Source organism: Haliaeetus leucocephalus, unplaced genomic scaffold, assembly GCF_000737465.1.
Source record: "Haliaeetus leucocephalus isolate CR32 unplaced genomic scaffold, Haliaeetus_leucocephalus-4.0 Scaffold228, whole genome shotgun sequence".
Taxonomy (NCBI): domain Eukaryota; kingdom Metazoa; phylum Chordata; class Aves; order Accipitriformes; family Accipitridae; genus Haliaeetus; species Haliaeetus leucocephalus.
The window spans coordinates 3,441,571-3,468,851 of record NW_010972664.1 but is presented as its reverse complement, the minus strand read 5'-3'; positions in this window follow the sequence as shown (position 1 = coordinate 3,468,851).

Below are 27,281 nucleotides of genomic sequence, written 5' to 3'. Positions count from 1 at the left end.
AAAAGGGATCACCTTTAAAATACACATTATTTTTAAAAACAATGCATTTGGGATTCTCTTTATATGACTGCTACCTACTAGGTTTTTCTGTTCCAATGTGAGGACTACAAAGACTTTTTTAAAAGAATATGAATGTAAATGTAAGATATTTATTCATATTTATTTTATTGTGCCCTAAGTTATGATTTCTGAATATTTAATGTTTTCAGTCCTGGAGGTAGTTAGAGGTATAAATGTATTTATAATGTTGTAGATTTCAGAAAATGGACTATGGAAGTATGAGGAAAAATAAGCCAAAACATTGTGGAGCGCATGCAGACCACAAGCTATAGTTCTTAAGAGAACAGAGTCCACGGGATTCTTTTTTCTGATTTTTACCTTTTCCATTAGGTTAGACAGTTTTCTAGACTGAGCATTGTTAAAGCAGTAGTAGCCCAAGGCAGTTGGTTTAAGATGAGACATCATAAAATCTGCAAGATATAAAGAGAAAAATGACTGAGGAATTTAAATCACTAAGGTTTTGTTGGTAGCTCTAGCTGAACTTGTTCAAAGTAATGTAGTTAGATGTAATATGTGAGCAATGTGTCCAGACAGAACATTCAAACAACAAGGCTGAATATTTACTTTGTGCTCTGTGTTAAGGATAAATGAGTTCTCTGCTGTCAGCTTTTCTCGTGTTGTTGTGAAATCAAATCAGTGCCCAGTATTCCCAACATGCCTAAATACAGAAGAATTTTCAAACACACACATTTTATTCTTTACTTTTCTGTTTCTATTTATTAGCTTATTAATCTGGGACAGGAGATAATTTAAAAGAGAGACAAGGCAGCATCATGGCACAAAGTTCCCAGATATTCAAACACAAAAGAGATTTAAATCTGCATAAACCCATTCTTCTCTTCATATTAAATGTAAAAATCTATCAATCTGACCATCCAACTACACATACCCACACTTAAAGCCCCATAAATCCATTATACAGTCATTTGTATAAGACAAATACAGTACCTATGGATTATTATTGTACAGTATCTATAGATTATTAATATTAATACATATGTTGGTGTTATGAATACTTACACATGCACATTTGAATCCATAATCTATGTATACCCATTTTATGGGTAATAATCCATAAAATTGTTTTGCAGTGTTCCAAGGCTAATTTTGAAAAATCTTCCATTAATGCAGTGCTACTGTACAAAACCCACAGAAATTAGGAACTGAAAATTACAGAACAGTAATGGGACATATAGCCTAATAAAAATGGCCTTCATCCATAAACAGGCCTTTGTCCCGGAGCTCCTGGTTCAATGTTATGTATGTGTATGTATTTGTACTGTAGTAAGCAAGGCTCATGTGAATTCATTCTACAATGTTCATATGTCTGTAAACACAAAAATATATAACTATATAGAATCTCTTCTCCTCTGATCTCCTTCCACAACAAGGTGACCCACTTAGTGGATGAGGGAAAGGCTCTGGATGTTGTTTACCTAGATTTTAGTAAAGCCTTTGACACCATTTCCCACAGCATTCTCCTGGAGAAACTGTCTGCTCATGGCTTGGACAGGCGTACCCTTAGCTGGGTAAAAACTCAGCTGGATGGCTGAGCCCAAAGAGTGGTGGTGAATGGAGTTAAATCCAGTTGGCAGCTGGTCACAAGTGGTGTTGCCCAGGGCTCAGTATTGGGTCCAGTTCTGTTTATATATCTTTATCAATTACCTGGGTGAGGCGATCGAGCGCACCCTCTGTAAGTTTCCAGATGTCACTAAGGTGGGCAGAAGTGTTGATCTGCTTGAGGATAGGAAGGCTCTACAGAGGGATCTGGACAGGCTGGATCAATGGGCCGAGGCCAGTTGTACGAGATTCAGCAAGGCTAAGCACCAGGTCCTGCACTTGGGTCACAACAACCCCATGTAATGCTACAGGCTTGGGGAAGAGCGGCTGGAAAGCTGCCCAGAGGAAAAGGACCTGGGGGTGCTGGCTGACAGCTGGCTGAATATGAGCCAGCAGTGTGCCCAGGTGGCCAAGGTGGCCAATGGCATCCTGGCCTGTATCAGAAATAGTGTGGCCAGCAGGAGCAGGGAGGTGATTGTTCCCCTGTCCTTGGCACTGGTGAGGCCGCACCTCGAATACTGTTTTCAGGTTTGGGCCCCTCACTACAGGAAAGACGCTGAGGTGCTGGAGCGTGTCCAGAGAAGAGCAACGAAGCTGGTGAGGGGCCTGGAGCACAAGTCTTATGAGGAGCAGCAGAGGGAACTGGTGTTGTTTAGCCTGGAGAAAAGGAGGCTGAGGGGAGACCTTATTGCTCGCTACAACTGCCTGAAAGGGGGTTATAGCAAGGTGGGTGCTGGTCTCTTTTCCCAGGTAACAAGTGATAGGATGAGAGGAAACAGCCTCAAGTTGTACCAAGGGAGGTTTAGATTGGATATTAGGAAAAAATTCTTCACTGAAAGGGTTATCAAGCACTGGAGCAGGGTGCCCAGGAAGTGATGGAGTCACCATCCCTGGAGGTATTTAAAAGAGGTGTAGGTGTGGTGCTTGGGGACATGGTTTAGTGGTGGACTTTTTACTGTTAGGTTAATGGTTGGACTCGATGATCTTATAGGTCTTTTCCAATCTAAATTATTCTATGATTTTCACTGTTCACTGACATATGCCCAACTTCACTGTAGCTTTTAGTTTTGAGAGATGATACCATGCTTATAATCCTGGGGAAGTAGACCTAGGATCTTCCATCAGCTAACGTGGATGAAGATGAAAAAAAAACCAAACCACATAGATGTAGACTGAATTTCAGAATTGTTAATATATAAACCTGTTGGCTTCCCTCACCTTAAATTCTGGAGTATCTTTCCAAAACAGTTTCGTGAACCCATACGTCCTGGTAAAGACTGTCATGCCAGCTCAAGTACCTTATCAGACACCAGAAAATCTACACTAGAAGTGTGAATGCCCCACTGAAAAGAAAAACCTGGCAGATTGGGAAAATTCAGAAATAAAACATAAAGACACAGGAAGCTGAGTTTTATGTCTCACAAAATTACTTATTTTTCTTGTTTGTAGATTTAAAGACACATGACTGAGCTGTCAGAGTAACATGGTGGAGACATAATGAACCATCAACTGTGCTGTCTGATTTACTCTAATATCTGAGCTCTCCAGTGCTTCCGAGCAGCCAAAGCCTCCAAACAAAACAAGCTGCTGTTCTTTAGGTTTTGACTTAACTAAGACAATGTGACTTCACTTTCAGTTGTACCAAACAGAAGAAAATAAGGGACAGTGCAGCTTTCTGTTTTAAAGCTTCAAAATATGATTATGAAATGAGACTTGCTTACAGTATTAATCTAAACACATGAATATTTAAGGTCATATTATACTGGATGTGGAGCTATGTCTTCTACACCCTTCTTGAAACAGGTTGTTTTGGTCCGCATTTCTTAAAATGTAACTAGTGTGGGTGTATGTGGTTGTGTGTAGAATAAGAAGAAAATATATGACAGTGTGGCTGTATTAGGACAGCCAATGTATAGATTGCTGTGTTTAAATCTCTTTAGCTAGCCTTTTAGAAAAAAAGCAATGCTAGTCCCAAACCCTTGAATAATTCTGTACAGGCTGTTTCAGTGGTTTACTTTACATTGTTTTGAAAATTAGGCTAAATTATGAGTGGTTATATATGTGTTTTATTTCTACCTTATTTATTGCCCCACTTGCTTGGAATTGCAGGATGGTGCATGTATAGTTGTCATGTGTGGCTTTTACATGTCACTGTTGGTCCACGGACCATAGGCTGAAGAACACAACTTGGGATTATGCAATGAAGTTTTACACAGTGGTGAATGATAATAAATAGAAGTCATAAACTGAAGTCAGAAGCCTGATAACAGCAACATATATTAATATGTTTGCATTTCCTTTGGTGTGATACTCACATACAGAAAGCCACGAGAAGTTTCATTTAATGATACTTCCTCAAAGTATTTTCCCAGTTTGTGGTTAAAAGACTTCCAAAACCAGTGATTTTTTTTTTCCTATAGTTAATAGCCCACAGCAGATCTCTTCTATTAATTTACTCAGTTGTCCTTTGAATTCAAGTAAAATTTAAACATCTATAGCATCTTGGAACAAGATGCTTCAACGCTTGACTATACATTGTATGAACTTCCTCCTTTTCACTGTTTTGAACCTGTCACCTCCTAAGTTCATTTGATGTCCCTCTGTAAGATGGTAAGCAATCAGTCTTCATTAATCCAGTCCGAGGAACCACTGTGGAAATGCTCTTACTTGTTCTTAATGGCGTTAAAACAAATTTTCCTTCTATTTTGTAATGTGTAACTCTGTTCATGTTATTATATTGTATTTTCTTCTCTCTCAACCTCCACAGTCCTGCTCTGAGCAAGGTTATATGATACAAAAAACCAGGCTGGCTTCTAAACTCTTTTGTTGCTATATTTTGATCAGCACCTCGCTTTTTCTATGTTAAAAGTAAACCAATACATTATTGTGCACTGGTATTACGTACATACTTATGTACATATATACATGTGTAAAAACACACGTTTCTGTAGGGGATCTGTTTACAACAGGCTAAATAGGCTGTGTCTACATTAGCTTTTTTGGGTTGGAACAGCAGTGTGGTTTTGAAGCAAATATCCTAATTGTCTCTTTATACCACATGTTGGTTCAGTTTTCAAAAAGGTTTCACATACCATTTTATGAGTGTTTATTGAAGTTCCTTGGTAATTATATAATTTTAAGCAATATCCATTTTGTTAATGCTCATTTGAAATTATACTGTGTTCTTACATACCATCTCATATAGCTGGTTACGCTTACAGTAAGCTTGCAGTAAGAGTTTTCCATTGTCTGTTTTGTTTCAAATATTATTTCTCTCAGTTGTAGGACCTTGTAAATTCACTGCTTCGATGACTAGCAAGTATGTGTGTAGAAAATTTTTCTTTTTTTAGAAAAAAATTATTACAGAAATCTAAATTAATGGAATATAATGTTATCAGTGAAATAGTATTCAACAATGGAATACACTGAAATCTCATAGGGATAAAGGATACACCTTTTATTGATTCCCTTTGCTGTATCTTTTTTATTAGTTCTGGAAGTGTAAGTGACTACTCATGTCAAAAAGTAAAGTAGAAGTCTGAGATAGCTGCACTGAAGGAAAGGACATATAGATGCAACTTAGTCCTTAGCTATAAAAGCAAAATTCTCCAGCAAACTCATCATTTTGCCAGTCATACTTTGTTAAAAAACTATTTTGCCAATGGATAGTGTCATAGGTCAATGATTTATTTCTACTAGTGATCTTCACCATGATAATGCAGAAGTGCCTAACCTATTTACTGCTGAAACTATAGGCCTGAAATGTTCCAAGGCTGTCAGTGAAATGTCTGTAGAAGGCAGTTTGTCATTAGTGACCACTTTAAAATGGCCATGTTCATTCCAGCTGAACTTTGTGTGGCTTTTTGTTATAATGCTTGTTTGTTTGGCAAAAGAAATTTATCTGCCCCTTTGGAGGTTGTTTAAATGTGTGCCACTGCTTTGTGGATTGTCCTCATTTGCAAGTGTGCTCAAGACACAGTGTAGGTTCAAGGACTGTTCATTCATTAACCTCTGTTGAGAGATCGAGATAAATTCATGTGGATTCTTCTAGTACTGATTGCAGATTTCTGCTGATTCTTTTGTATACAATAATCCTGAGGCTAAATACAGAAAAGAAAAATGTTTACTATATTGTAATGTAAAAAACCCCAACAAACAAACAAAACCAAAACCCCCCAGCTTTTGAGGTTTTTGTAACAGAATTCAATTTCCTATACGTTTCCAGGGTGGGCATTCAGCTTCTCCATATGCTGTTTTAATATATAATAAACAGTTCCCACAACAGGGAAGAAGCAGAAAAATATTACTGCTTTGTTGTGAGGGACTGTGCTGAATTGCTGACTCACATTCCTGCTGCCTCAATATCCTGCTGTTGTAGGGGAGAATGTGAGGGGCTGTGCTGAATTGCTGACTCACGGTGCTGCTGCCCCAATACCCTGCTGTTGTAGGGGAGTACGCATAAGACGTCCCCGAAGAAACCACCATACCCGCGCCTGCTGAGCTGTGCTTGCCGGATAGGGTAATGAGCTCTGTGGAAATGGGTGGACTTTTCTGAAAAATTGTGGGGAATGGGACAATAAGAGAACTGCGTGCTCCCCTCTCACAAATGGAAGACCCGAACATGGAAAACATCGGAAGGACTGTGACACCTGGCTCTGAAGGAGAGACACCTGACTGGCAGCAGAGGAACCCGACCCTCCATCACCGGCATCAGAACCGTCTCAGCGGGACGTTGCTGGCTTCGTGGTGGTGGTAACTAGTCTTGCTACCTCTCTTCCGTTCACTTGCTTAGGTCTGCCTCTTCTTCTCCTTCCTCACTCTGTTCTATCGCAGCTATTGGTTATTGTAGGAAATAAAAGTTGTAAGGTTGTACAGCATCTGACCTCGTTTGTGTCTTAATCTCGCTCTTGGGATCATTTAACAACTCTCCCTGATATTGGATGGGGACATTTGTCTTTTTAAATCTTCTCTTTTCAATAGCATTTTGCAATTTTGACACTTGCACAATATGATTTTTTCTTCAGTGCTTAACACTCAATCCCTCTAATGTGTTCAGCTATGCCTGATTTTGTATAAGCAAAACTAATCTATCGTAAATCAGTGTATTTATACAGAAAATAAATAATAATACTTTATTCTTCATGAAAAGTAAAAACAACACAAAGAAACAATAGTTGAAGATGTATGTTCTTTCAACACGTACTTTGTTGGGACTTGGTTAAATGCAGCCGAGTATTAAAAGGAAAATAGCAGGAACTTTTTATCAAGAGTTTTAGCAAAATCCTCAGAAGACATGAAACAACAAATGATGAAATCAAAATCCAGTAAGTGAACATTTGTCTTATGAATTAGCTATTGTAAGATGAAAGGCTGAATACATTAAGTAAGAACTACTCTGGTCAGGAACGTAAAATACCAGAAAGAGGCTTAGATATCCGACAGTTTAAAGTATGAGCCATAAATTTTTAAGTCTTTACGTCCACATCACATGATGGACAAACTGTAGGGCTGGAATCTGTTCCCATTCTCTGTGTGTTCTTGGGGAATAAAGTCACTAGTATTTTTGTTGAAATTCACAGTGATTTCTTAAGTACCTTTTTCCCCACTGAAACGGCCATTCCACTCCCAGTACGCACACCCATGCACCCCTCCATGGAGTCTCCCAGGCTCCCACGTCTGCCCTGCTGCTTTTGGGCCAGCACCTTGCCCATTTGTAGAGAAGGCTGGTGGAGCATGTCAGGAAACAGTGGAAGCTAAACCTTTGCTTTTTTTTTTCAATTTTAAGGGGCATGTTTCAGCTGCTACCATCACTGCTACTTTACCGGCACTTCTTTGTGATCAGCTGTTAGACAGTTCAAAACTGAACCTTAAATGGTTCTACAAACATGGCTCTCATTCACTTTCTGGGATCAGTCAAGAACAGGGATGTGGAAGAAGCCTGTGAGTGTGGAAGGAAGGAGGAGGGGGACAGAGAAAGTGGGAAGCAGAGGTTTGTATAGGAGAGGGGATACGTTCCTCTTACATTCCTCAAACAGTGATGGCGCAAAACTCAAATGTAGTTTACTGGTGTTTTTGTAGCAAAAATAATATGAATTGGAAACCAGTTGACAGAATGGAGGAAACCTTCAGCTTGAGGAGCTGCTGCCTGGCAGTGGTACAGTGGTCCTCCAGGGGACGCTGGCACACATCTGCAAAGTGGCCTTGCGAAGCGATAGCAGACCTGTCACCTCGAATTTCAGATAGTCTTCACTGACAAATGGTAGCAAACCCACATGATGCCATGTTTGTGAGTACTGTGCTGTGGATGCTGTTGCGGTGCCACATATTTGTGAGGCCACCAAGTGAGGAAGTCATGACACAAAAATGTACCCATTGCTGATTTTGCCGGGTCTGTAGAGTAGTGAAGTGCCTTCTGGCCTCCCACCACCAAACCCACCCGGTGTCTTGGGGAAGCTGTGGCTGTTGGGACAGCTTGGTCTGCTGTCAAAAGTTTGCATGACAGAGAGCACAGCTTTCCCTCATGAAGACAACAGTAGGGGCAGCAATAGTGAGGGACACATGGCTGTACAGAGGTGGTGGTGAAGGGGCAAGTGGCTGCTCCAGGCTGCTGTCAGGAGAGCGCTGGTGAGGTCTGGCCATGACGGGGGTGCAAGGGAGGTGTGAGTTTTGAAAGGGCAGGTCTTCGGGACAGGTCTGGTGTCATGGAGCCTTCTGCTGCTCTGCATGGCTGGGGGCCACCCTGTGCTGCCTGGCCCAGGAACTGAAGGCTGCTTCCCAGGGGCCTGCCAAGAAATTGGTGGATGTAACCTAACGCTTCAGTAAAAACTCTGGCTCTGCCCTGGGGTTGGAGTGGAGAATTAGGCTTAATGTTTAGGATCTCTTAAAGCCTTTTGAAGAAAATGAATGAGAGAGATCAAATTTATAATTTATCCTTTCTACCACAATAAGTTTCTGCATTTTGTTTTCTTGCATCTGAAGAAGGAAGCCCTGAGGATAAAAATTTAGAATTCAGAAATATGCGGCATTTAATAGTTGCAATAATAGTGCTTTTTCCTGAAGGATCTGAAATAGATGCATTAAACTTCCTAGAAAATAATTGCAGATTTCAATTATGTAATAAATGCCCTGTTTATTTAGCTTATGCAGTATTTTTCCTTGATTTTTTAAATATAAACAGCTACACAGAGGAAAGGATTTGTAGGAAATGCAGTTTGGTTCTGAAAACTTGAGGAATAGAAAATGACCTATTATTGGAGCAAATTCTCCTGTGTTGAAAAATAGAAATCCCATTAAAACTATTTACTAGCAGAAGAAAGTGTTGGCTTTTTTTGCAGAACTTTTAACTTTCTCTTAGAAGAGCAGGCTTTGGCTGTATTTAATAATTTGACTTTCTTTGAAAAAAAGTGGAACATTTTATTAAAAGTTTTTCTGTCTCTTGCTCTTCTGTTTGCAATAAAGTTTTGAAAACAAGCAACAGTGTTTTCCATCCAGATCTGTTAATGAGTCTTTCCTGGAATTCTTCGATGTGAGCTCATGTAGTGACTGAAAATAAGTCCTTCAGAAACATCTCATAAAGTGTTACTTATATCAAGACTATCCCCAAAGGGAAAGTATATAAGTGTCTTTGTTTTATCTTAAACCTAGCAATGTAGCAGTATCTGATTACTGCATGTGGTAAAATTGAGACTTAGTAAGACTAAGTGAATGGCTGATGTCAATATTAAAACAAAAATGTGGTTTCATGCATGAAGATATTGCTCAGAAGCCACGGAGATTTCTGTAGCATAGTAGATTGGCTTGCAAAAAAATAGGAAAGAAGGATAGTTGGGATTACATTCTTTAGTCTCTAGCCCTGGACTAGTTTAATTTTCTAATACTCTTATTTTCAGTGAAGAGTATCTATTCCTAATTTTTAAAAGTAATATCACCTTTTCTTTGTCTCCTACCAAAAATCTTTGAGTTTGATTAGAGCCTAGGTAATTTAAACAAACAGAAGACCTAGCTATTTTCATTTTCATTTATGGCCCTATAAGCTGTGAATGCATTGAATGAGTCAAAAGCTCTGCAAATAAACTACAAATTTTAATGAAGTGATATTTAATTTACTGTCTTTTAAAAAAAATGTCCTGTTACTCAAGTGGATAGTGCAGTATGTCCCGTGGTTCTTAAAAAAAGAAGATTAATCAGATTGTTTCCTGTGTTGAATATGTTCTTAACTGGTTGCTATGACAATCCTCTTTCATTTTCTTCCTCCCATGTAGGCTTATCTCTTTTTGATTCTATAGAGGAAGTTTGCCAAGGTAAGAAGTAAGCTGTTTCTCCTTTTTTTTTTCCTACTTCAAGGATTTTATGTTTTGAAAAAGAGTTACAGCCAAAGACTTAGATTTCCAGTGTGTCTGTTCTTATTCTGCTTTTTAAGATTTACAAATGAAATATGCAGGATTTTAGTCTTTACAAAAGACACAAGCAATAATTTTTCACTTAAGAGAAACTAAATGCTGTTGTTGTCATGAACCAAACCTCTGATGATGATGAAAATTATTTCTTTAAGAACTTACCGTAGAAAATACCACATGTACAGAACTCACTGTGCCTATGCAGGGTAGTTTAAGCAACTGTTTTACACAGCTGCCCAGCAGGAGTTTCAGTGGTGTGATTATGCAGAGAATCTCACAGAAATCTATTTTTAAAAACTACTGGATGAAAAGAACAATGTAGCTGGAAGGAAGAATAAAGCCTGGCTTTACTCTTTGCTAAGCCAGATTTACTTGTTTCTTGTTCTCAAATGTTGAAAGTGTGGATACTCTAAAATTCAAAGTGAAGTTTAAATTTGGTTTCCCTGAAACTTCTTGAAACAATTTACCTAAATCATTTTATTAGCAAAGTGCCTTTAACAGGTTTAGGGATCCTCTTCTTGAGTGTTGGAAGGATATGGTTCTGTGGAGAGATTGCTTGAGGCTTTTAAGAGAAGGGGTAAAAGTACGAAGAGGTTTAGCCTGTCCTTTCTTCTGTAAGTAGGGAAGGTGTGCTTTCAGATTCACAATTCTGAAGAAAGAAAAAAAACATTTTTAACACTTCCTTCATCCTTTCTGTTTATAGATCTCAACAGTGCATTTGTATCATTTTTCTCTTCTGCTCTTCTTACATTTCATGTGGTCTTTTAAAGTCAGAATAGGCTACCAGTTCTTTGTTCTGAAATACTTCTTTACTGTTTTTCTTTGTGATCTTTACCTGATCTTCCTTAGCATCTTCACCTTCAGATCCAACTTCTTTCTGCAGAGAGTTGAGAAATATTGAAAAAGGAAGTAAAATAAATATCATTAAGCATCTAATACAAATGGATTGGAAAGTATGTCTAGTAAACTAAAATATTCTTACACTTACATTTATCTTAAATGCTTCCCTTGAGCTCTGTAGGCCCTGATTTCTAATTTTTCTCAAGAATGGTTCTTTTCTTGGACTCATTTTTGTAATGTGCCTGGGAAATTTTTAGGATAAGAACATAGTCATACTGGATAATACTTAAATTAAATGAGGTAGGATCTGACAGTGGCCATTAGTAGATGTGGATCGAAGGGTATCATAAGACTGTACGTACAAAATCTCCTCTCACACTCCAAAATTTTTTGGCTCAAGGACTACCTGTGCCAGAGGTTATTTCTTTTCGTCTAAGGTGTGATGAATTTTCCCTCCCAAGAACTTAATCCATAGGAGGCATCTGAATTTTCAACATTCACACCATCCTGCTTCAGGAAGTTCCACAACTTAATGGTAAGAGGATCCTTTGTTTTGTGTTTTGCACTCAACACCTGCTAACTTTCCTAGTTCTTATGTGGGAAGATATAATTTCTTCATCATTCTATTTATGCCACTCTTGATTTTAGTAATCTCTATTGCATCTCCTATTAATTTTAACTTTTCAAGCTCAGGAGTCCTAGTTGATTAAGTCCCCTTATAGAAACAATTTCATACCTTTCACATCCTTGTTGTCCCTGCCTGAACCTTTATCACTTCCATGTTATTCTTTCCAAGTTGCAGAAGATCAGACCTGTACACAATTTTAAGTTGTGCGTGTACTACAGATTTATACAGGGTGTGGCAGTACATTCTGCCCGCGCCCCCCCCGCCCCATCCTGTCAGCAGGAAACAAAACTTCTCCAGGAAGGGAGAAGGGGAAGGAAACCCTGGAGGCTGCAGGTTGAAATTTGAACTGGCCGATGGAGATGTGCCAGGTACACCAAGGTGACCCTCCTGGCCAACAGAATTCAATGACCACAGGTCAGATTCGACAGGGGGATGAATGGGGTCCCGCCGGAGGACACGTGGGAATCAGTCCTCCTGGGAGCAGCGGGTATGCAGTTGGGGACTCCCCTTCTGGCTGGGGCACTGCCTGAGGTAACTCTTCGAGGGAGAGAGCCCTCAGCTTTTAGCTGAGTGATATGCGCATTTTGAGCCATCTCTTTAAATCTTGGGGATTCTTAAGTCGGCCGTGTAGTATTACATCATTAAGCCTGTGGTTTTATAAAATGTTACTGGACTTCTAACTAACTTTTGCTGAAGAATAAATCTGAGTTTTAACACCTGTTGGATTTGGTTAGTCGTGCATGCGTAACACAGGGTTATAAATCATGACAGTTTTGCTCTCTTTTCTGTTTGTTTTTTTTTCACCCACCACCAAGCATTCAGTTTAGAACTGCTATCCCTCCAAGATCTCATTCCAAAATAGCAATAGTTATGTTAGAGTTGATCATTTCATATATCAAGCCAGGATTACGTTTGTGCAACACGTTACATCTACCTATCTTGAATTTCAACTGTCTTTATCATTAGCTACTGTCTCCTTTGCTAGGGCCTTTGGCAGTGGTTCACTCAATCATAATCTATACTGTCCTCCCTGATAACTTCGTATCATCAGCTAATTTTGCCATGCCCTTTTCCAGATCACTTATGAATATGCTGAAAAGAAAAAGCATAGACCCCGATGGACTTTTCCTTTGCTATGAAAACTTCCCATTCACTAATACCTTTTTTTCCTTTCTTTTAACCAATTATTTGTCTATGGAAGATCCTTTTCTCTTATTTCACGATTGTATGTTTTCCTTAAGAGCCTATGGTGAGAACTTTTCTGAAATTCATGGAGATTAGCATTAAAAAGGCCTCTTTTATCCATATTCCTTCAACTCCTTTAAAAAAAATCTATCAATCTGTGTGTCCGGACTTACCCTTCAAAGGATGTGTTGATTTTTCTTTTCCTGTTTGTGCAGCAGTCCCTCGGTTCCTTGATAATGCTTCTACTCATTTTCCTGGTAGGTTTATCAATTTGCAGTTCCATGGATGTCAGATCCTCAAAACCTTTAAAATATTGATATTTGGCCACCTCTCAGTCATCACATGTGAATGCAGAGAAGTTATACACCACAATCAGTAGGCAAGGTATTTTATTCTTGAATTATGCTAAAATGCTGGGTAAGTATCATATGAGCCTGAAAAATTGTTGCCATTCATTTAATCTATTCAGTCCACAACCTATTCTGTCTGCACTGTGATTTGATTCAGATCCTCTGCTGAGAAAGACTAGAGTGAGATCCAAATTCCAAAATAAAATAAAAAAATATTTAATCTTTCTGCTCTCATGTTATATTTTGCTAGTTCTGGCCCCCAGATGTTCTTCACAGATTTTTGCTCTGATATGTTTCAGAAAAGGATCTATTGTTTTTGTGATGGTATGGAAGAACCAATGATCTAGTTGCTCTTAAAGCTGCACATGTTTAATATCTTTATCTCAATTCTTTATTTTAAGACATCTTTTAATAACTGTTCTGTTTGTCTGAAAAAAAAAAAGAAGATGTGGCTTGCAGATATTTGGGAGTTAATACACTTTAATGCAAAGCCAAAAAGGGATGTTTCTGTATGTTCCTATAGCACTACTAGTTAATCTATGTGTGGATGAATTTGGAGTGTGAGCAATGTTGTAGGTCTTTCTTAGATATGTTAGAGAAAGTTGCATCAAAGATATTTCACGTTGTGTTCAAATTGTTCTTCACATTGAGTTTTTCAGACTGGGCATTTTTTTCCAGACATTTGGTAAATCCAAAAGAAACTTGGATTCCCTCCTCTCAGCTGGCAGAAGAGTAAACTATGTTTATTTTCAGTGTAGTTTGGAACATCTTTTGAGTTATGAATCCTACAAGTCCTAAAACAGTGTCTTACCAATTTTCCTATGTAACCATAACCTGCAGAGCCCCCCTGGTAGTACAATTTGCATTTCTGTTAAGTGGCTACTCTCTTACCTTCCCAGGCTGGGTAAGACCTGTGAGGTAGCTACTATATGGCACTAGAGCAAGACAACACCAATGAACCAATGAGCTGTACATGTTTCTGTGAACACAGGTCATTTTGCCATGCTGAAGACCCTATAATAGAATCACAGAATCATGAAATGTCTTGGGTTGGAAAGGACCTTTAAAGATCATCTAGTCCAACCATGCTGCACAACTCCGTTGACAGTTCAGGCACGGGAACAGTAGATTTGAGTTTTTCATTGACACTGTGCTATATAGATAAGTAAAGCACATTATATTTTATGAATACAGTTTCTTGCCTGTATCATACAACTGTCCTGCTCTGCTGCTTCAAAGAAAGGCTAGATTTTCTCACAGCTGTTTTCTGTAATTCAAAGGCTCAGATTTTAGAGAACTGTTTTATTTTTCCTTTGCTGTAGTTAAATTACTTAAATTGACACCTTTCAGAATCTATTTCTCCTATTTAAGAGTCCTCTGTGGTAGTTCTTTGTTTCTTGTGTGAGCATTATCCCAGATTTACTGTAGACACTGTAACAAAGAGTAGGCAGCTGTAGCTGTGCTTTTCTAATGTCAAACAATCTCTGTCAGCGTGGCTGTTCCTCCTCTTGTATAGATTATTTTTGTTTGTGTTTGGTTTTCTGTTCGTAGTGGAGCCACAAGGGATATGACACTAACCCACCTGCAATGACTAAACCTTTATGTAGTTGAGTTTCTCAGTGTGCCTGTAGAAAACAAAAACATGCAAATCCCATATTGGATGGCTAGCACAAATAAGGTTGGTTTCCGCAGTGCAGCTTTGAAAAATTCTAAGTATTCCTGTCATGTTGCATTTTACATAAAATTCCCATTATACATGGAATACATTTAGACATCTCAGAGGTGAACATAAAGGATGTCATGATGAGAAATTAGAAAACGTTAGGAATGCTTGGTGGCTCCAGTGAGATCAGAAATACAAAGGATCAATTAATAGCTCTGCCAGTCAATCTATTATGCAGATCTCAGTAACGGACATAAAGCATTTTTGTCAAGGTAACAATCACATCTTCTCCAGGATGACCTGATAAAAATGCTATTTACATGTTTCTTCTTAAATGAACTGTGTATCTTCCATGCTTTCTTTCTCATCCCTTTCCTAACTGAATTTAAAATATCGAATTACCTTCTAAAGCAAAGTTTCCCCAGTCTGCATCTGGCTCCTGGGAAGTTGGTAGGTTTATGCCTTTGCTCAGGCTTCTCCTGAGATCTGAGACCAAGTGGGGAGAAGGGGCAGGACTCTGCTTTTCTAAAATTTGCTTTGCTAAATTTGGAGTTCTCATGATTTGTGAATCACAGCTCTTTAAATAGATGGAAATTATGCTTGCAGGAGAGCTAGCAGCTCCCGCTCCTTCTGTGCTTGTAGGCAAGTGGGATCACAGAGCTGGGAGCTAAATTCCCGCAGAGCTGAATCAGCAGTCAGAAGGCAGCAGGACCCCATTTTTCTGGGGAAAGTGGGATCCTTGCCCCTGCAGAAGGCAGCACATTTAGCTGAGTGCTGGGTTCAGGAGGAGCTGAGAAACAGAAGCATCCACTTTTTTACAGAGACGAGAGACTGCTGTGCAGCAGGGTGGTGACAGCTGCCTCCCAGGAGAGACCCTTCCAAAGCACCTGTATGAGTGCAAGTACCCCAGTATTCCCCAAATGAGTGGTGGCACTGTGATGTCAAAAAAACCAATTCCAAACCCCAGAAAAGGCGTCGCATTTCCTGCTCATTACTGAGCCTCCCCATGGAACAGCTTCCTAGACACACATTGTGCTCTACACCCTGCTTCACATGTTGTTTTTTTGCTTAAAAACCACGGCAAGTTAAACTGTGCAACGGAGTTGAGTGATGTGAGAGATTTACATTTCCAAAGTAACTTGTGCCTTTTTTATACACATAGGAACCTCTTCAAGGCATTCAAGACAGATTTTGAAAGAAGTTAGGTCTGTAAGTAGATATTCAAGTGACTGTGCTATCCTTCCTCTCTTCCTTTGGCTATGCATAAATGTTTCCACAGCTGAAAAACATCTGGAAGTGATATCTAGAAGCCTACTGACACCTGTGTGACTACCTGTTTCTGCTCCGATTTAGGTAAAGAGTGCTTCCAAATTGTGGTTTCTCAGTAGGGCAAGATAGGTCTGCAAGTCTTTCCATGCTATTGAAAGCTGTGAGTACTAAAAACTAAGCTGTGAAGCAGAGACTGTTCACAGGATGGTTGGTTAATGTTTTTTGTGTAATCTGGTAAACTGAATTGAATGGAACCTGAAATGGTGCCCTTATGAATCATACCAAGATACTGGTTCCTCCAGTTACTGGCAGGTGTGATGTTATGATGATGTGGCAGCTGGCTGGCTAGTTCCCAATGCTGCAGGAATACCGTGCAGTGACTTTCACCTCATAGGTGAGTAAAATTTGTGGAGTAACATATAGTTTTGGAATTAAGCAGGAAGGTAAATTTAGCTTTAGGCTGGAAAAAAAAAAACTTATTGGCTTGAGTATATAGTTTTTTTGAGTGCAATAAAAAAAAGTAGGTCAGTATGCTTTGTAAATAATGGTGCAGTTCCTGTATAGAACCTTTCATAGCTGTTTTTAGGTACTTTATCAACTTTTCTATGTTGTATGTAAATTATCATTATTATCACTTAAAAGAATTCATAAATGCTCATGATAATCAATAGGAAAACTCATTTTAATCTCCATTCTTTGGAAAATGCTCACTTTCTAATGTAGGAAAGGAAAACATTTATTTTAATCTTGTTTGTTGGCTTTCAAATAATCACCCTGGTAACATTTGAAGGTGACTTGCAAATCTTTATATGACATTAGGTGTGGGTTTTGTATGTGCTTTTGGTGGCTACACTCATGGATCTATATAAAAGCATCAATAGCTATTCTTCAGCCTTTTACTGAAAACTTTTTCCCTGCTCTTTACTGTAGGTAAGAAGGATTGACCTAAATAATTCCTTCATAGGAGACTGTAGAATGTGGGACGTGTAGCGCCCATTGCAGCATTTCTTGGGTATTCTGAATTGATTCGAATAATCCATTAAGTCCTCAAACAGCAAAATAATTGGAGATGCTCTCAGTCCAAATAACTAAAATGAAAATCAACTCTAATGACATGATCAAATGTGTTGCCAAAACCATCATAATAATAAATACTTTTGCTTTGAATGACGTCTTTTACTGTAAAATACTTTCACTTAGAATATTCCAGTGATGCATCACCTAGATTCCACCTTAAAGCTTTCATTTTATCTTTCTCTATGTAGGTTATACAGTGAACAGCATTTGGAGCAAAGTCTCTTTGTGCATATTAATCTGAGGGGGATTTTTTTCACCATTCATACATGGGTTTTAAGACAATGATTTTAAAAGGCTGATGGGATTTTTGGTATGTCCTCTATGAATAGTTAGTATAATTGCCATGAATTTGGCCAGGTGTAGCTAAATAATGTTTCAGGCAAAGAACTAAGAGCAAAGCTTTTTACACAATAATTTCCTGGGTAAGGTTCAACAGAATGAAAACTCATCAGAAACCCTGCTGGGATTCCATCAGCAAGCATTTATTTGCAGTTGCTGGTACACCTGCTTACACAGTAATAATACACCAGTGAGTTAAGTCACTATGCCAATGCAAATTAGCTTTATTTTGAATCAAACACTAGATTTTAAAACATATGATGAGTAAAAAAACCTGTAATGCCACTAGATGCATGCAGGAAACTGATGGGACTGAAAAAAACCCCAACAAAAACCCTGCACATTTATTCTGGCCTTTTCTATTGCTGCTTTTCTGTATGCTGATATATCCCATAAGAGTACCTAGTCTATTTATAGTATATATCTGGAACATATGCTTTTCTCCTCTGCTATAACTAGATTTTCTTTAGCCGGAGCCTTGCCATCTGCAATATTATTTTTTTCAAACATGATCCTGTATTTCAGTCTGGGGAGAAATTTCGCAAAGTAGCCTTTTCTGTCTGTCTGTTTGATACGATCTTCCCTTACCCCCAGATGGACTCTGGTTTTCATAAGATCAGTTTGTCCTGTATGTGCTTGGTTGTGGTGATACAATCACTAATCTTAGAAAGGGATCTAACATTTTTCAATGGATTTCTAAGTACTATGGACTGATTTCTGGCATTTGAACCCTAGCTGCTTTCTGTTTCATTTCCTTTTTTTTTTTTTAAACAATCTTCAGGCAAAAAAACCTTATTTTGTGCACTGGGATTATCATGGTATCATGGAAGAATCAGGTGCCCAAATCTCACTGAAATTCAACCTCCCTTACAGTCCTTTGAAAATCTCAGCCATCGTCAGCAGGCAGTCAGTGATCACAATGATGAGGTGTGGGATTTTGAACCTGAGCAGAATAGTAAGAATTCAGATGTCGAGCCATGTAACAACAATAGAGATCTAAATTTTATCCTGTCTTTCAATCTTCAGCGTATTACAAATTTATTCAAACATTCTCTTCCCTTAAGTGCTTTTCCTTTGTTTCCAGAAACTAAGCATTGATCTACCCTGGATTCTGCTAGCACAGCTATTTCAGTCAGGAGCGTGAAGGCAAAGCGGTGGTGACAGAAGAGCAAGCAAGATGCTTGTTCTGGCACTGAGGCCCCTGGCATCTTGTGTGAGCACATACAAGAGGGTAACAAATGCTCAGAAAGCAGCAAGCTCGCACATAGCTCAGTTGGCTCGAGAGAAACCCTTTTTGCAGAGAGAGATGGTTGCTGGTGCGTTAGCAGGACCCCTTCATGCGTCCACATAAATCTGCGTGGTAAAATCACGTAGCTCCCAGCATTGCTCCTGGATTCTGGAGCCCCTGTTGTCTGCCCCACAGATAGTAGTTTGTTCCAAGACTTCTCTCGAAGGAAATGTGAACATTCCCTCCTAGACAAAATCCAGGGTTGTTCTGGTGGTGGGTTAAATCACTCTTTGTGAGTACTCCTTTACTAGATAATACAGATAAGACTATGTCAGGTTTGGCCCTCACTTCTCTTCACAGTCCTCCAATGCTATCCTAGCATTATGAGTGGTAGGGTGTCTGGAATAGTAGTTCATGTTTTCTCATGAAAGTATACTGTATTACTTACTAACCACCCCCCCCCCCCCCCCCCCAAACAACAACAGAAAAATCCCAGGCTTAGACGACCTCAAGAGGTCCCTTCTAACCTCAACCATTCTTTGATTCTATGGCATGCTCTCTCTACCTACATATAAAGATGTGCACATCAGGACAGTAATACCAAAACTGCTGTTCTATCCCCTCTGGAATATTTTTGCTATTGATGGCAGGACTAGCGTAGGGTTAGGCACAGGACTGATTCAAAGGCAATATAAGCATTGGATGCGGAGTGACACCGGCTCTCTTTGACTTCAGATGTGCAGAGACATTCACCTCCCATTTTCCTTTGTGGTGCTCCTCAAGCTAAGACAGCTTGTCACTACTCATTTCTGCTTTTTAAAGGTAAAGCTATCAGATGCCAAGGATGTTGGTTAACTTGTGTACTGCCCTTTCAATCCTATTAGGAATCCACTATTGGTGTTAGTGCTCATTATTCACATCAAAGGATGCCAGATCTGGCCTTTAAACTATATTCAAGATTTACCCACAGATAAATAATATGCCCATGGCTAAATAAATTGAAGGGTTTACAGTGTACGTGCAGGCAGACTTCAATGTGCCGCAGGGCTGCCTGTTTCATCAGGAAACCAAGTGAACCACGGGACAATTTGTGTCTTGAACCAGTTTCATTTTATGCTGCTCTAGGAGAGTTCTTGATTCTGTGGGAAAATCAGTATCATCGCCTCGTGACAACTATGTGCTGGAGCACTTCTGTCTTGCAGAAGTGGAGCTATAAGCTTCCCTTATTTGGCAGACTAATGTAATGCCTTCCACTGTACGCCAAGCTACTGAATACCAAGTAGCTGATTCACTGTAGTTTCACCTGGAGTCAGCAAGTCAGATCCTATGTTAAATCTGGCAAACCAACAGAATCATATTTAAGAAGCTGGGAATCCTGTTGCTGGGTCAAATTCTTCAAAAGAGGCTGCAAGCTTGGCTTTCATCTAGCCATTCCCCCAAGTGCATTATTCGAGCAACAGGAGTATTTTTAGCTTAGAAGATACATGATCATAAACATTTCAACAGTAAGAAGCAAACGTTATTCAAAAATGTCTTTGGCTGTACTGATGGTCTCCAAATTAATTTTCCCAGGCTACTTTGTTTCTCGTGGAAGGTATGCATGCACCATAAAACATGTGTCCATAAAAAGTGTGCTCCTGAGGGTCTCTCTGGTTGTGTCTCCTTTGTGTTGTTGCGAGATACTTGTTCAGTAAAGCCACTGTATGATTTCTTTCCTCATTCTTGCATGTTGTACACTTTTTCAACATTCACTAAAACCCTACTGTCATAACTGGTAAACAACAATTCTCTTTTTGAGTAAAACATTTATATTCAGCTCATTAAAATAGATTATTTGACAAATTTGTAAATTCATCTGCTTTCATTGTATTTGGGAATGTGTGCTATAGAAATTCACCAGCAGTTACATGCTGCTTTTCAAGTAATGAGTAGTCCTAAGGACAAGATAGCCAGTGAGATTGGCAGCTGGATCTGAGCTTTTTGGAGGATGTCACAAGCTGTTATAAAATAGCCAGCTTGGTGAAAAGCAAAGAAATTATCTTCTTCATGTTTATTGATCAAATATGAGTGGAGCAGTTCATCCCAGCATTGTTCCCAGAGAGTAGGAGTGACAAGAAAACTACTGCTACAGCTGAAAAGCCAAAGACAGAATGGATAAAGGTTGTGTGACTCCCTCCCAAGTAAGAAACAAAGAAAATGGGCAAATCCATGTGGAAATCCTGCATCTCCACTGACTAGGGAAATATTTTGTTATAGATGATCAGCTGATCTGATTCTGTTTTACAGTTAAACCCTTTACACAAATCTGGTAATACTAACAAGGAAATTTACAGGTGTGCTTAGGTTAAGGTTGGTTACATTTGCAATAGCTGTGTTTGCTATCAAACAAGTGTGAGGTCCCTGTCTGGATGTAAAATACATGGCTAGAACTAAGGCTTGCAAAAAAACCCCAACCCCAAAACAGATGGAATTTTTCTTGAGTATATTCATCAAAATAAGAGCTACCTGTGCGTTGGTTGGTTTGTTTTGCTGCAGTGTTACACTGGTACAGCCAGCATTTAAGATGTAGGGTAAAATCAAGCCAGGGACTCTGTCATCTGGATGGATGGGAAGAAACCCTTCTCTCGCTGAATGCCTACTGATTCCAGGGTGGGGACTTGGCCACTGACAGGACTGCCAATTCATCAGTTCCAAAAATGAGAATTATGTGAAGGATGAGAGCTGTAGGTTCATGAGCTGAAGGGCTTCAAGGAATAGTAAAGCTGCAACCAATGTAAACTCAAGGAAACTAGAAATGAACTTAGCTTGATCAGGTGCACTTTTTATTAGGGTATGTAGGGTTATGGTCATATTAAATGGCCAGAGACAAATTATCTCTAATCCAGAAGACATATTTTCATGCTACTGAGCCAGATCTTGTCAATAGGAATTGAGAAATAGTTTTTATTTCTAGTTTTGAACTAAAAACCTCTGTATATTTGAAATACTAGGTGTTTTCATTACAGTTTCTCTATTTAGTGCTCTTTCAAAGAAATTAAAAGGTTGCATCTGCACAGCAAATTACTTGTCTAGAAGAGAATTCAAGGTGTGTGTCTTAATGTGATGATGAACATACATAAAGATCTGGTGTAACCATCTGAAAAGGAGTATGCCTCAACTATGATAACATTGAATGTTTTAATTATTACATGAGCTAGCTAATGCTAATAGTTCATTTTTAGAATCTCATAGGCAATGAAATAGTCAAAAAAGCAAACTATCATATAGTTTTACTGCACATATTCTGCTGATAAATGTCCTTTGCATATGATACTTCCAAATGATTTAGTGACAATATAGTTCCTGTTACATTTTACCCTTCTGAAAAAGAGTTGTGCTTCCTCCACAAAAGATTATTTAGCTTCCCTGAATTTAAAAGCCACTGCTTAGGTTTCTTTGTTTGTGTTTTTTTTTTTCTCTAGGCAAAGAAGAAATAAAAATTTGCTTTGCTGAAATAATTCCTTTGTGTGTGCATGTGCAAGTGCAACAGTGAAAGTAGCAAAAATGTCAGCAGGATAACAGAAAAGAGCTGACATTCAAACTTTTTTTTTGCTTTTCTCTGAGATGGTGCATGTCTATTCAAAGCATGAATATTGGAAACATATTTTTACAGTGACTGAATTTAACAGCACAATCCAGAGAAAAACAACCCCTAGGTGATCTGCTTTTTATAAAATACATAAATAGTTTTTGAGAATTAGTTGTAGAAACAATATGTCTTTTTCCTCTGTCTCCTTTATGTAATAACATTGTGGTCCTGAGGGATGACAAGAAAAAATAGTTTCATTTACTAGGGCTTGAATTTTAGTGGTTTTAAATCTATAATTTTGTGACAGAATGGCACAGCACTATTTTCTATTTGCAATTTATGTCCAAGACAACAAGAAAAAGTCCAGCAGCATTGTTGATACTATAGATCCTTCCATGGTTATTTGTGTTTTGCTGTTCATTCTCGATACTTTCATCCCATAACTAATTGATACTGTAACATTTACATATTGCAATCTGTAGTATTGTTTTCCTGAGTGACTGATCAAGTCTCTGCTCTGGAATAAAAACCTCTGGATCTATATTTTGGTAGTGGCTGCAGATACAAATCTCATCACCCCATACAAACACTACGAAACAATTAATCCTGTATAAAGACCTTACAAGACCAGCACTTTCTGCAAGAAATAGTAATTTAATTCTTGTTTACTTAAAAAAATGCAAGCTCAGGTTCTGTAAAGTAATAATTTGAACTAGCATTTCTACATACACCTATTGTACGTCCAAATGCAGTATTTAGGTATTGCAGAACATCTTTAATGTATTATGGTTGCTAATTTTATTTCATAAGCCACAAAAGTATTCAGCCTGGGAGGAGGGGGAAGGTCGTGTAAAGCTATTTATTCATTATACCATGCCTGGTGGAAGTTAGCTTGTACTTACCCGGAAAACTGCAGCTACAAAGGCAAGTGATGCAGTGCTTTGGAACTTTGACAGGCCAATAAGAACAGAGGAGCAGGATCTTCATAAACTGGGAATAAAAATTTGAATGAACTGTTCTGCAACAGCTTAATTTGCAATTTTTGAATTTTTCATTGTATTTTAGTGTTTGGGAATCCTTTTGTGCCACACACTATTCAGACACTGAAAAATAGGCAGGTAATGCTTCAAAGAAGTTGTAATATGTAGTTCATATTCCATTACTGTTGTGTGTGTGTGTCAAATAACCAGATACTAGTTTTTAGTGCTTTAATAAGCATCCAATGTATCCCTGTTTACAGGACAGTGTATTGTTTATAGCTATAATGCTATTAGATTTTAGTGAAATATTAGCTACAAGTAAGGGGTGGAGGGAACCTCATTTGAGATATATCTATATATCCATCCCAGGAATTGCTTTTTATGGTTTTATATATAAAGAATCTAAGAGAACCTCAGCATAACCTCCACAAAGAAAACTCTTATTGTTATGTTTCATCATTGAGAAATGTTTACGGGTCCCATAAGATTTCACTCAGATGTTTAAATAATTTGTGTAACCTTTTGGTCATGTAATTTATTTGATTTATTGGACATGACTGTAGACAAGAAATTTCACCAGCTCTGCTTTGTTTGAGAGTTTTCTCATAAAGCAATGGAAAGAAAATAGTTCTCAAGTTATGTTAGACTTAAAGTTATTGTAAGCAGTCCCCACAAAAGCTAGACAAATATGGATTTTCTCCGAATTTCATCCATACTGTGTGCTTGTCCTAGATGCTTGGTATAATTTGATCAGAAAAGACAGAATAAGGACTTGCCTGCAAAAAATCACATCTTCATTTTAAAGTAGAGCAAACTTGCCACAGTACCTGCATGGATGCACAAGGAGATCGCAGGGAGATTCCTTTGGGAGCCCCCATGTCACGGACAGGCACAGATGCATCCATGTGCTCTCTCAAGTATGAGGACTGCAGTCTGTGTCTCAACATAGCTTTTTGCATAAAAATTTCACAGGTAAACCTTTTTGCTTTATGTTAAAATTAAATGCAGCAGCATTAATATCCACCTCTGTTACAGTTTAAGTTGTATGTTATGTACTAATCAAGCATGACTTTAGTTAACAAGTTTTGCATACAGCCCTGTAAAAAACATTCTGAAATGGTTCCTGTCTCTGTGCTTATGCTGAACAGTGTGGTTTATATTTTGGATACAGCCCCTGTACCTCCTATGTGTGTATGTTCTCTGTTGGTGCATATGTAGAAAGCATTAAGCAGTGAAACTACGCAGGCATATAACTATGGAGGCTGGCAAAAGCTAATCTTCTCTGTCCTCAACCAGCTCCTCAGTTGAGTTTTTTAGGATGTATTGACTACTATGGGACAACAGAAGCCACTGATTAAAGGACTGCTTAGTACTAATGAAAGGGCTTAAACGAGTTAGAGGTACATCTTGCAAACAGCAGACCTAAACTGTGCCCCTTCTTGTCAAGCCATCAAGGGAGTTTGCACAGCACACAGCTTAGATTTTCAGTTCAAAGGAGCACATACAAACCAAGGGTGGTCCCATTTACAGTTTCTCCAGAATTTCAAAAAATGCCTACGAAAAATGAGGACATTGTTGAAATAAAAGAATTTGGATATGATTATTTTCAAAACCCAGTACAAAGCAGAAGCAGTCCCAGTGAAGTCAGAGGAGTTATTTTGATATAAAATAAGTGTGAAGGAGACTGAAGGCAGAACTGTCAAATTAGTTCTCTTTATTCTCATAGTGATAAAAGCTCATGACTGCTCATTATGCTTTGAAGAAAGACATTCCTAGTGAATTTATTAGTGAAAAGCAGGTGCTTTAATTTGTGATCTTTCCTATGCAAACATTTTTTACTTAAATTCCTGGAGAACTCACAACTGAAAGTATTCTTTCAGGTAATAACATGCTAATGTACCCAGCAATAACAATTGTTCTGGACTGTTAAGATGTTATGAGGATTAACAGGACAAATTCTTCAAAAGATGCAAGCACAGTTTAGTTATGGTAAATCAAACTTTTTTGCCTGTTTTAAAATTAATCATTATGAATAGGAGGAGAATGTTAGCAGGTGGTACTAAACTTGGATATTGCTATTGGGTTTGTTTCAACCCATAAGCATATTTTTTGCCTCAGAAACCTCTCCAGCCAGGTGCTTTTGCACTGTTTCCATTTCCTCTCCATCCTGCTGAAAGACAATCTTTTAGCACAGTCTTCCTTTGGTGGGTCCACATGAAATAAAGAGTTCCTATTGTGATGTAGGGCACAGAAGCAGTGAAAACTATCCTACAGAGAGGGCACTTCAATTCTGCAGTGATGGTGTAGGAAGGAATAACTCCTGGGGCCATGAACAGCTTGTAAAAACAGAGTAAATCTTGATAGCCTCTCCTTTTGATTGGCCAGTGGAAAACGCCATATAGTTTCAGCATTTAGGAGAGAAAAGTAAACTGATTACTTCACTTCAGCTGTTCTTAGGGGAGGACAGCAGGTTGCTGTCCATTGGTCAGCTCAGCTTTGTCTTCTTGTTATCTGAATTGCCTATACAGATCTCTTGAAAGTGAAGCCCTGGTAGCTAAAGTATGAGTTCAAACGTGATTCATCTTTGGTGCATCTGTTTCGTGGTAACTGTTTTGATGAGTGCAAATGGGGAAATGTTAACACCTTGTAAGATTATTTGCTATGTGAGAAAACTGCACTTCACAGCAAGATAAATAGCAACCCATCCAACTTTGCAACTGCCAAAGAAGTCTCCTGGTAGCCTGGGGAGCAGAAGGAGTTGAACTCCAGCCTCCCTAAAAAGAATGCAGAAGAGCTGGCAATTTGTCACAATGTCTATGGATGACCAAAAGTTTCATTCATGGCCAAAAATCCTTTGAGACTGAAGTGGTAATAGTTACCTCTTAGAAGCACCTGTCAAAGACATTGAAGACTATTTATCCCTTACTACATTTTAGGAACATCTTGAATTGTCATTTTCCACCTGTTCTTACAACCACAATGCTTTTCACTAATCAAAAACCATCAGATTTGTAGCCTCAAGGCACAATCAAGGTGTCAACCAGAATTTGATTTTTATCTCTTTGTAGTCCTCTGAAGTGCAGATGACTCTGATTTGGTAGTGGTGTTCCATACAGAAGCAAAGTCTCAGGGCTTCCAGGTACAATAAATGATCCTCAGCAGAGAGTTTGTGTAATACATCTGGACATAACATCAATGAAGTAAGCCAGAAAAATTTCACTTTGCAATCACAATGTGTGTTTTATTTGAGAAGGCAAGGAGATACAAAATGTATTCAATATAAGAAAGAACAAATACATTTGGAATAGAATAACATTTATTAATGTTATTGAGTTTTGATACTGAAATATATCCTTTAAAGTAGTACAGTTCAAGCTCTTGTTCGGTTGTCTGTACATTTTTCTTTTGAGAAGTCAGTGAAGCCTCAGTCCCAATGAAGTCAATAAACCACTTGACTAAGCCAAGAGTTATCATCAAATCAGACTGGGGATCTCTTCTGACAGTCTGTAGAAAGTACCTAGGCTACAATCCAAGACACAGTCTTTAACTTCTAGAAGCCTGGAAGAAGTCAAAGGCAAGGTGTTACCTTCATATTCATTCGCTACAGCTATTTCAATGGTATTAGACGTGCACAAAATTTTCTGCATTTAAGGTTTTTGACAACATTCATTATTAAAGACAATTTTGATGAAAATGAGTGTTGTTGAATCTTTTATGCTTTCTACCTGTCGTGTCCCAAGGTTGGAGTGACTTGGGTTTATGGATTTCCTTTGTCAGACTTAAGGTGAAATGACACCATGGGAGTTCAAACAACAATCAACATTTATTCAACCAAGCTAACCTTGCCCAAGCACAAGTGAATTTAACAATAAGGACCTTGCATCATGTTATTAAGCTGCCATTTGAAAAGAGAAGGGAGTTATGGAGAAAGAAATTTTAAAAAAGGAAAAGAAGAAAAGAGAAAGAGAAGACATCATCACCCTTGGATCCAGCGACGGTCTCTACTTGTAGATGTTGTCCTCCGGTGGTGAGGCACGCACCGAGAGCTCGTCCTTCCTTCTTTTATTCCTGAAGTGTCCACCCTTATAGGTGGGATTTGTCGTCATTAAGCCAGCACAGTGTGTGCTCAGAAATGTTC